The 10,832-nt window shown below is 31.9% G+C and overlaps 1 long non-coding RNA gene across 1 annotated transcript; it reads right to left on the reverse strand.

The window, feature by feature from the left end:
- Positions 1 to 5,975: 5,975 nt before the first annotated feature.
- LOC127855552 (uncharacterized) lies at positions 5,976 to 7,749 on the reverse strand. Its single transcript, XR_008037587.1, has 3 exons — positions 7,670 to 7,749; positions 6,820 to 6,935; positions 5,976 to 6,561 (listed from the first exon to the last, which is right to left on the reverse strand). It is a non-coding gene; the product is annotated as an uncharacterized LOC127855552 (long non-coding RNA).
- Positions 7,750 to 10,832: the final 3,083 nt, after the last annotated feature.

Consider the following 10,832-nt stretch of genomic DNA (forward strand, 5'->3'; position numbering starts at 1 on the left):
ATAACAGGCATTGAACTAGGCACGTGATCAACTAATTATTGAGTCACAATAACGGCAAAAAATGGGTCGATGCATGTTTATTGACCAATTGTAAGAATGATACAAAATGTTTGTTTTTTTAAAAGCCAAGAAAAAAACATTGTGTAAAAATTGATTAAATTTGACGTTATACTTATTGCTTTAACAACGAAGTTAAAGTCTCAATATCATTTTTAATAAAGGAAATTTTCGAGATTTAATTAATGCAAACGACAAGTACAATAACAGGATGCCACTAAAAGTTTAACAAAGGTAAGCTTGCAAAACGTTCAAATATTGGGATGCAAAATAAATAAAAACATAAATAAGCGGCAACGGAAAGTAGACATTTTTTAAGCTTAAGTATCTGTTTTCTTTGAATATGGCCTCTATGACATGAATTATGCGAAACAATGCTAATTATTAATCAATAATCGATTATTGTGACACTTTATTGTTTACAATGACAAATTATTTATGCAAATATTCGCCTTCCCCTGTTTTTTTTTATTTCCTCATACGGTGTTTGTTGTGCTCTTGTCATTTTTAATTCCCCATGTGTTTTCTCCACTTTCTGCATTGGAAAAATCTAATTGGATTTTGGTTTTATTACAATGTGTTTTTGTGCGTAGATATCAATTTTATGCATTGTTTAAGTATTTGTGCTGAGGTAATTTCCGCACAGTGTTTTTGGTGAAAATTACGTACATCTTTAGATTGGTAAACTTGAAAATTAAAGTTCTCGTTATGCAAGGATTATATTATTTAAGTCGTTAAATACTTCGATTGTTATGTATTATCACATAATGCCACCAGTGTAAACAACTTCAAAAACATCGGCGATAGAGTAAGTTAAAGTGCAAATTGTCACTCCTGAGGTGTATCAGTATTGAATAACTAAAAGGTTTAACATAGAGGACAGTTTAACGATTCGGTTCTAAGGATGGATTAATGCCCATGAAATAACGATTATTTTGATCGCTTTCAATACAATGTGGGGCCTACATCGTAAAATGAAACTGAAAATCATCTCAATAAACCCAGTAGATTTTTTTTTTATTTCAAGATACCCATATTTAAATCGTGTCCTGTACAAACAATAATTGAAACGAAATACAAATTCCTAAAATTGATTACAACAACATATTCATTTAATAAAGAATTTGACGAATAGCCGAAACAATATCTCATATTCATTATTATATGAACACTAAATTTTTTTCCAAAAAGTATAAATTTGTCATAAATAATGCTGCCACGCACGGGGCTATTTCAATAAAACTATAAAGACAAAAATATGTATAACACTACATGCAAAATCTGAATCCCGTTAAAACATTAACCTATATATAAAGTATTCAAATTTACCTATAATGGCAGAGATAAAAGCAATAGAGCGTGTGTACTGTCGAATTACAAAAAAGAATAAAACCCATTGATAATACGGTTAAAACTTTATTATCTGTTGCTCATGATCATATTAAAAATCCGTGCATATCAGTGGGACCGTTTCTTAGAATTACGTACGTTCATACGTAAGTGCAAAACGTTAATTAAGTTGCGTTTCTATCAAATTCGCTAAGATACGCATTGTATCAGAAACGGCCCCCATGTTCCATAACTTCTGCGTAAATGCATGCTCAGGTTTGTTTGCATATACACCAAATGTTAGGATACCTATACATACGTGAGATAAATTATTCAAAATAAGTTAAATTAAATATTTTTATTGATTAATTAAAGCTTTTTACTGTAGATTTTACAGATTACATACGGACAGTAAACATCAACATGTTTACATTGCGGCAGTTGGTGTTCGTTATCTTTCCACGAAGCACTTAACGAAGACCCACGCTAATATATATTTCATTACGCTACGCAAGCGTGTGAAATCAATACTGATCCAAATTAGAGTTCTCTTTGTTTTACTAACCGTCAGAACAAATACGAAAAGTGATTAATGACTTTAATTAAGTTTGATTGGTCTTCCGTTGATAAAACAAAACAAACTCCAATAACTTCTTTAAATAAACTATTTCCAAATAACCATTAACACAACTCATTACTTTAGGCTGTCTTGTTTACGAGTTGCAAAAGAAAGCAGCAAACATTACATGTGATATCTCATCTACGATAATTTCAAATGAAATTTGGTCTGACAAAATTCGTTTTAGCTTCGTTTTCGTTTACCACCAGCGACTGATTTTTATCTGGCTTTTGACGGTTTAAAAGGCCGAACGCAATGTTTTAAAAGACCAAGTAAATTTACACACGTATTAGTTTTAACACTGTTTTCTCGTTCTAGAATAAACTTTCAAGTAAGGAAGCATTAGGTCAGCCACATTATGTCCAAAACATAATTGTGATAAGAAAACGTTCTCATTGCCAGGGTTTTATGAGGAAGTCTATACGTTTTATTTAACCGGTTTCTAAAAAAAGTTAGTTGTAAACACAGCGAAAAATATACGAGAATCCTCATACAAAAAAATCCATTTCTACATGCACTCTTTGCGTTGTACTATTGCTTTTGGATAATAAAAAATGTACACTAATCGTGTTTTTCTATGCTCAAGTACACACAAAATTTGTAGATAGGATCTGACAAGAGAAGCTATTCCATACTTTACTTTATTCAAAGAGTTAAGGAATTGCGTTGATTATCCAGCCTTTGGCGAGTATACAAACACAGTTTCAAGATAACTTTTATAAATTATGGTATAAAATGATGATTATAAGATCTTCACATGCTTTAAAATTAGGAAAGAAAGCCAATACTTTAACATCATTATAAAACAAAACAGTGTTTTTATGTGGCTTGACGTGTCGTCACTTAACGTTGCTACGTCATTTCAGCACACTAATATAACGCGACTAGGTAGAACACAAAAACACTCAAATTGGTATACTAGAAATGTTTCAGATACATATATTCGTAAAGGTTATATACTATTAAAAGGCGAAGCATTTCAAAAGTGACAATAGTAACAAAAGAGCTTGGTTTTTATAAACAATGGCTCCGTTTAGGAAAGTTCACTGGTAATACAAGTTCAAACACAATGCATAAAAGTATGTTGGGAAAAAAACAACTTGATACATATGGCTAAAATAACGTTATGCACGTTTTCAATTACAATTTACGATAAACTATCACTATTCATTCTTCCAAACATTAATGTCACTCGGTAATTTGGCTTCAAAACGTTTTGTAAAAATGTTCAATCCATACGTGTCGGATGTTACATAATGGAAATTTGCATGACCCGCTACACTTTCCTATCGTAAAAAAACTACTATGGGTCTAGACTATTAATCGACAATTTGTTTAATACAAATACAATGCCCACAGATCATATACTAGAACATACAGATTATAAGTAAGATATTTGCATGCGATTTTGTTCTATATGCAAGAAGCTTTAAGTCATGTTTCAGTTTCCTCGTTCAAGATCGCTTAATAAAATGAATTACGACTGCCAGTATCTATATAAAATAATACGGTATCGGTATTCACAAAAACAAAGGATTTAAATCGGAAATCAAATGATCGTGTTACTATTTTTACAAAATAAATTATAAGATTAACATAACATTTAACATATATTTATGCATACAATTTGAAAAAGTACGCGAAATCTGTGTTATTTAAGCAATTATAATATACTTCAGAGCAAACGCATTTTAATGCTGCAATCCCATAAGTGTTGTTTTTTTTCAGCAGGAGACAATGTCCGTATTATACAAAATGCGGTATTTTATTTATTACATGGAGCCCATTGTCAAACTGTGGAATGCACGATAATTGCACTAGACAAAATATGTCCATAGAACAGAAAAGAAATTTATGACGACTCGTAAATAATACATCGTCAGTCTTTACCATGAAATAATACACATATCAACAGGTCATGTGCAAAGGAAATTATCATACAGTTATAATTAGTGTACATGCAATATTACGTAATACATGACACTATTTTGAAATAAAAAGAGAATCGCATTTTTACAGTATTTATTTGGCAGGGTGGCTATCGTGTTGTTATGTTTCTGGAACTGTAATACCATAAAAATTGATTATTTTTCGCATACATGTGGATTTGTATGTTTATAATAAAAGTACTCCAATACACAAAATAATATTGAGTTTCGAGTACGTAGTATGTTGCGTTAGAGAAATTGCATAAATTTAAAGGTAAACTATAGTAAGGTGATATAATTCTTTAAACTACAACGTAACCTAACGGCAATACAAAACAGAATGGAATAGCTTGTCAATAAACAGTATATATAGTACTCACGGTGCCTATACCACGTGACTTTTTAAGATCTGTGTGGGGAGTTAAATGTCAACAAAAGCACGACAAAGGTAAGATTTTTAAGGATAACTTTTTTAATATGTCATCATTTTCAATGGGATAAAGTGGAGAGCCCGCTCATTCATGAGAGTTTTCTATAGGTATCATGATTTTGTAAAACAAATGAATATTTTTTCAGTAAAGTGCAACCGCGCGTTTGAACGGTTAGAAAAAGGTAGGATCAGTGTGGGGACATTATTTTATTATGACACAGAAACATCATCTCTCGTGAAATAAAGCAATAAACTTTATGGGCGGAGCTTACACTATATCATTTTGCAATCTTTTTTCAGGTTTCTTTCATATATTTATGAAAACAAAATCAAGAAAAATATTCTAACAGTAATATGATCTATGTGGTATACGTGTTTAGAAGGATCTGTGTGGTATCCGTGTTTCTACAATTTACGGATAAATTGAGATTATAACGACAATATATTTTTTTTTAAATCAATTATTTCAATACAACAATTACTACTACTACTACTACTACTATTACTACTATTTCTACTACTACTACTACTAATACTGCTACTATTACTTCTACTACTTCTACTACTACTACTACTACTACTACTACTACTACTACTACTACTACTACTACTACTACTACTACTACTACTACTACTACTACAATTATTACTACTACTAGTAGTAGTAGTACTAGTAGTAGTAGTAGATCTATTATTTTTATTTAAAAATTCATTCATTTCAGTAATCACCTATTTGGCACTAGTGAGCGGACAAGGGTTAAGGGAAGAAAAAATAGAGGAAACAGTTTCACGAGACAGGAATGCTATACAGAAGGGGACACTAGGAGTAAGGTGGGAGCGGGCGAGACGAAACGATAGCAAACTGTTGCCAACAATAAGAATGCGGATAGACGAACACAATGGACATTTTAATTCTGACACAAATTCTGCAAAAGAAATTGTGTCAAATATTACACAGGTTGACAAAAAGCAAAGGCATGTTCTTTACGTATGTTTTAAAATCAAATTTGGAATGCAAACTGATAAAATAGAATCCACCAGACGTATTGGCTTGTCATTTTGTTGTTATTTAAAGTTTAAGGTAAACGGTATGTTTATTAAAAACAAAATACTGGTCATAGTAGAAACATATATGTATATGTGTGATTGTGTGTTTTATTTCATTTCATATTGTTGCATTAGTTTATTACATAGTATACATATTGACAATCATTCGCCATTTGTTGGTGATAATGTCATGTTATAAATTATGTCGTTGTATTCAGTGTAACAAGTGTATGCTTATCTTTAGCTTTAATTATTTTGAAGAGAATATAAAAAGTAAACGAATAAATATTATATTATATGATTATATATGTAAGATTCTGTGTTGTGGATGGATGCAGCTCTGAAGAATGTCAAGACGTATTTCGAATTAAGGAGTATTGTATTGTATACACAACCACATTGCATACATTGTTTACTGTCAATTACCAGGGCCTAGAGTAATTATAAGCAGGCAGTTAATTATGTAAAGCAATCGTGTAAAACCCTAGTATTAGAAACCCTGGCTGCTTATGATTATCGAACTTGCTCGTGACAGCGGTATTTAAAATTGAAACCAACGAAAAAACATCGCAAAACTTTAATCAAGTTATAATTAAAAAAGAATCACAGATTCGATAATACAAATCACAGATGCGATATATTAATGAATAAAGTAAATCCAAATTATTGCACAATTATTTGAGAATGATTTCAAACACACAAACGAACTAAACGAAACCTAAAAATTAATCAAATTCGGATAACTTTAGAATCATTTTGAAAAGTAAAGTAAAAGTAAAACAACGAATAAAATAACGTAAAACAATAATGAAGTTACACAGACAAACTGTAAACCATTATGATTTTTAATCGGTATTCACGGATTTATGTGAAGTCCTCACGTATCGAGAAAGGTTTGTTTTGCGTTTGTACGTTTTGAAACACTCCTCACTACTGTAACACTTGTCATGCATGTGGGTATTGACGTGCTCTCTGAGGTCATTCTCACTCCTAACTGCCAACCCACACTGGTAACATTTCACCAATCCCTCTTTTTTGCACTTTTCTCTCTAGCCATGAGTAGGTACTTGTCCGCAAAGCTCCTGCCGCACTGTACACACACGTGACATTGGGGTCCTTTGTTCGTTGAAGCCTTCTAAGATTGTAGGCATCTTGAGAAAAAAACAACATATTTTATTCACGTGACATTTCAATGCGTAAACACGCTATTTAAAAAATGTTAGTATCTGAGGACACGCGTTCGTTAGTTTTAAATTACAAACGATTTGACGATTATTGAGTTATTTCAAAATATATGATAACCTGAGAGATGAGATATATTGTATATTTGTGTTGTTTCAAGAAAATCCGTTCATCTGGATAGCATAACTGTATAAAAATGTAACTATTTGTAAGGTATTTAATATAACCTGAAATGCTTTCCCACAGCAGTTATAGTTTCCAGAGTTAGCGTGTCCCCTAATGTGGCGCAATAATTCAGCTCTGGTCTTCGACATTTTTCCGCATTCGGAGCATTGAGCCATACCTTAAAGCAAATATAATATCAAAAATAATATACGATACATTACTTCACCTGACAGTAGTGTTTGGCACCAAAATAAAAATGGAATTTGATACAATAACATAAAGTGTACACTTATTGAAGGTAAGCATGGACTTGTCATCGATTTAAGATGCTCCAGCGTTAGATTATAATGGGGATTGTACAGAATGCCTGTAAATCATAATTATGTATTAGTTCAACAAGCGGTGCAAGCGTAGTGTATAGCCATTGTGTGTTTTACATGCTAGCGCATTTAAAAAATCCCGTTTCAAATACATTGTTGACAAGCATTTTTTTAAACAACTAAATAGAACTGAAAAACTTAAAAACAGTATACCACACAGATCCGTTGAAAAACGTATACCACACAGATCATATAACTGTAAGAATAGTTTTCTTCAATTTTGTTTCGTAAATAAATAACAGAAACCTGAAAATGGATGCAAAATGATATAGTGTAAGCTCCGCCCATAAAATTTATTTCTTAATTTCACCAGAGGTGATGTTTTTGTGTAAAAAATTAAATAATGTCTCCACACTGATCCTACCCTTTTCTAACCGTTCAAACGCGCGGTTGCACTTTACTGAAAAAATACATACTTATTTGTTTTATAAAATCATGATACCTATAGAAAACTCTCATGAATGAGCGGGCTCTCCACTTTATCCCATTAAAAATGGTGACATATTAAATAAGTTATTCTTAAAAATCTTACCTTCGTCGCGCTTTTGTTGATATTTTACTCCCCACACAGATCTTAAACAGTCACGTGGTATAGGCACCGTGGTACTGGTAAATTGTGCTACCACAATTGAGGAACCATTACATACACTTCAGAACAATATTTCATGCCTTGCCTAACAATGTTGGCTCCTTTACTGTTGTCGTTTATAACTTCATGCTTTTTAGCTTGTTTGAAGGGTGTAAATCGCATATTTATTTTGTATATCATAAGATTTTTAACACATAGCGATCTTGTAAAACTACTTGAACTGCAATACTTTTGCACAGAACTAACATCAACTATTTTAGCATCTTTTTTACATGAAAATCTATTTACCCATTAGCAAGTTATTTTTCAATTATATAATTATTTTCAGTCAGTATAATGATAAGTTATCAATGGTAGTTGTTCAATACCAAAGGAGTTACGTCACATCATGTTTTGCATTTGCTATTATATGTTGCTTTGAAGCACATGCGTTGTTAGATACAGAAGGAATAAAGGTTGATTTGTGAAATGGAGGCTGCCACCGTACGATTTTCGCTATGTTGTCCTCTCCCGTCGTGTGCGTGATGTTATTATCAAATATGTTATTTACACAAATATTTCTTCATTTTTTTAAAATAAGCCCATTCCCCCTAAAACGTTTGCGTTTGCGTCTTGGTGTTGTCAATTTCTTGTGGTAATACGTAACTGAAAACAAAATAATTAAAACGTTAATTATCAAGATAAATAACGAATGTACTAAAACAACGAACCATTTAACATTTGTAGTAAAACACTTTTCTGCCAATACTAATTTGTTTAAGTATTGACTCATTATTGGCAGAGCGCTCGACTACATATAACAATTTTGCGGGTTCGACATCGGCCAAATACTTGTGTGTAAGGCCGTTGTATTATTAAGTACGTATAGCACATGTTGCTGGTGAATTTGATGCAAGACAGCTAAAACCGTTGGTTCAGGATAGGATAGTAGTTCACATAGAAAACAGAGAATACTTAATGTCGCTTACCTTCTTAATGAAGCCAGCTTATACTCAGCAAGTGCCTCCCAGTTTCTGGATCATTTTCAATTGTAATGAACACTGTCTTAACTTTGAACACGAAATAGGCATGTGAATGCTATGAGGTGAATACAATTTTAACATAACGTCCGTACCTCTGCATTAAATGTCTGCGTTGAGATACACAGTTCTAATGTTCGCGTTGACGTGAAATAAAAATAAATTTAAAAATGATATTTGTTCTAGCATAATTTTTTAACGTTTGGTTTTCGTCCACAGTATGCGACTAACTTTAATCTTGCCTTTGACATAATTGATTACTAACCACAATATTTAATCAGACAAAGTAATTATACTCACATGTTGTTGTTTTTTGTTCAAATATTTTTCGTTCTCATTAGATAATCTACTATTAAATAATAAGAAAAAATGTTAACTCTAGCAACAAAACGTTTAGATACATAATGTCGATCTGTTTACATTCTCAATTCCGGGTTTTATAAGGAGCAAAGATGTTTAACTAAACGTATTGGTTAAAACAGGTTGGATTTTAACATAATGCAAGAAAACAGACACTTAAAAATGAATACTTTTCTACAAGTACATTTTGCTTGTACGAATATCAAAATTGTATATGACCTTCACAACAAGCGTGTACTCTTGCATTTGGATAATGAAAATATACGGCAATCGTGTTATTCTTATTTTAAGTACACACATCGTTTTAATATGGGATCTGACATGCGAACCTCTTTCATACTGTATAATCTTCAAAGAGTATAAGAATTGTATTGATATGAGAGCCTAACTAACATAAATTTGAGAAATTAATGTATACATGACGCGTATCAGATATCCACATTACTTTCAATAAGCACAAAAGCAATACAATATTTACGTAAACGTCATTATGAAACATGGCAGCTGTTTATATGGCGTGTCGTCTTTCCAGGTTGGTAATCCATTTCAGCATAGTTAAGTACATCGATTGGTCAGTGAAACGAGCAGAAACACATGATAGCACTATAAAAGCATAATTACACATGTTTTATACACATGTATTCATAATGGTTATATTATATAGACAACAAGGCGAAGTATTTGGTAATAGTGATATTGTATTTCTAAGAAAGGTCTATATATAATCCATCATTTTAGGAGGCGACACGTGTGCTTACTGTTTATAATAAATATCGTTTCGATGTTGGATGATTGATGTTACTAAAAAGCTTGGTTTCTCCAAACAAGGGCTCCATTTTAAGGAAAGTTCGGTGTTATTAAAGGTGCGATCTTAATGGATAAAATTGTGTCGCCTAGAATAAACACACTTTCTAAAGACATTAACGTTATGCACGTCAAATAATTTATTGCTCACGGCTATTTGACTTTAAAACGCTTTCATTAACAAACATATGAATGCAGACGTGTCGGACTTTAAACAATAAAAATTCTCTTAAACCGCTACACTTTCTTGTAAAAACAAATACGTGGGGTCTAGACTTTTTATTGACACTTTATAACAAATTCAATGCCCCAAGATGATATATTATAACAAAGATAATAACTTAGATATTAGCATGCAATGTTTACTATCTGCAAGACGCTTATGGACATTCAGTTCAGTTTCCTTGCTCGAGGGCACTTTGATACAAGAATTACGACAGCCAATATCCATTTCTCATAAAACGCTGTCGGAATTAATTCACACATGCGCAAGTTTTATATTCGAGTTTCTCCGAACTGCTGGTTTTACTGCGCGAAAAGAACGGAATTGAAAATCAAATAATGTGTTGTTTACAAAGCATAGTTAGAATTACATAAAATTAAACATATTTTTACCTCTCAAATTTGAAAGAATACAAAAATTTCAATATAACCCCAAGAAGTTAAATATACAAAGTGGTGTTTTTCATTTCTTTTCAATTAACCAATTGCCAAACAGTTGGATAAAAAACACAATTTACAAGCCAAGATTAACATGTTCATATAAAACGAACAAACTTGACCAAAACTGGAGTGACCGATTTATAACGGTCGATGCGAGTGCATAAGAGGTTAAAACCGGTTTTACAGAGCTCCTAACCTCACTCTTGGTCCATAATTATTAATAAGACATAAATATCGTATTCATTTTTGTTTATATTTTC

This window comes from Dreissena polymorpha, chromosome 13 (genome assembly GCF_020536995.1).
Source record: "Dreissena polymorpha isolate Duluth1 chromosome 13, UMN_Dpol_1.0, whole genome shotgun sequence".
Classification (NCBI taxonomy): domain Eukaryota; kingdom Metazoa; phylum Mollusca; class Bivalvia; order Myida; family Dreissenidae; genus Dreissena; species Dreissena polymorpha.